The 1,280-nt window shown below is 29.5% G+C and overlaps 1 protein-coding gene across 2 annotated transcripts in view; it reads left to right on the forward strand.

The window, feature by feature from the left end:
• LOC107755746 (synaptic vesicle glycoprotein 2C-like) overlaps window positions 1-1,280 on the forward strand; it is a 41,002-nt gene that overhangs the window by 13,202 nt on the left and 26,520 nt on the right. The window lies entirely within an intron of this gene.

The raw sequence follows: 1,280 nt of genomic DNA on the forward strand, positions 1-1,280 counted from the left end.
TGTATGTACAGGCACACACACATACATACATATATATATACACATACACATTTATAAATTCAATATATATATTATTTCATTTTCATTTAGTTTGTTGAAGTATTAAAATAACTCAAATTAAATAAAACTAAAAACTTAATAAAAGACCTATACAGACATAATAAATTCAGACATAATGTAACTAAAATTAAAATAAATAAGAAATACAAATAATACAAATCAAATGACAGTAGTTTATCAGTAATCCTAAAAAATAGCACTGGCAAACACACATGCTAAAAAACAACAACTTATTTACACATAGTAAGAAATGGTTATACAAACTGAAACAGAAGCGAAACGTAATAGGAAAGAGGAGAAATAAAAAGCGATACTAATCCTTTGCCGGTGTCCCTGCCCAGTGGAGTCGCACGGTAGAGTCTATGGTCTTTACACTCTTCGGTCTTCACACGAGGAGGCCTTCATGTGACCGCTGCCGCGGTAAACTAAGCTTTTTTATACCCTTCTAACAAAATACTACATTAATTCAGCTGGACACACTTTCCTTATTTTCTCCACAACAAATGGCCAAGCAAGCGCAGACACTGACAAGATACGCGATACAGAACGAGACCAAACGCGATATCAGCACGTCTCCACACAGTAAACAAAACAAGCGTTTCCTAGCAACGACAACTGCACTACACACTAACGAGACAAGTAAATACACTTACCAGCTGCTTTTAACTTCCGCTGATAAAGACTGCTTCTCTCAAAGATTAAAAATAAAGAGATTAAATAAAAATGACAAATGCATACAACAAAATTTCAAAACTTAACATTTAAATGAAAAACAAAAAAATAAAGCTAAAAACAATTCAAAATATTAAAGAACAAAAGGTATAAGTGTATAATAATGATTCTAACATAACACTAAGCCAAACACCAAAAAAACAACTACATATGTGTATGTACAACCACACACACATACATAAATATACATACACATTTATCAATTCAATATATATATTATTTCATTTCCATTTAGTTTGTTGAAGTATTAAAATAACTCAAATTAAATAAAACTAAAAACTTAATAAAAGCCATAATAAATTCATACATAATTTAACTAAAATTTAAATAAATAAGAAATACAAATAATACAAATCAAATGACAGTAGTTTATCAGTAATCCTAAAAAATAGCACTGGCAAACACACATGCTAAAAAACAACAACTTATTTACACATAGTAAGAAATGGTTATAAAAACTGAAACAGAAGCGAAAACAAGTAATAGGA

This window comes from Sinocyclocheilus rhinocerous, unplaced genomic scaffold (assembly GCF_001515625.1).
Source record: "Sinocyclocheilus rhinocerous isolate Xijiao unplaced genomic scaffold, SAMN03320098_v1.1 scaffold171, whole genome shotgun sequence".
Taxonomy (NCBI): Eukaryota; Metazoa; Chordata; class Actinopteri; order Cypriniformes; family Cyprinidae; genus Sinocyclocheilus; species Sinocyclocheilus rhinocerous.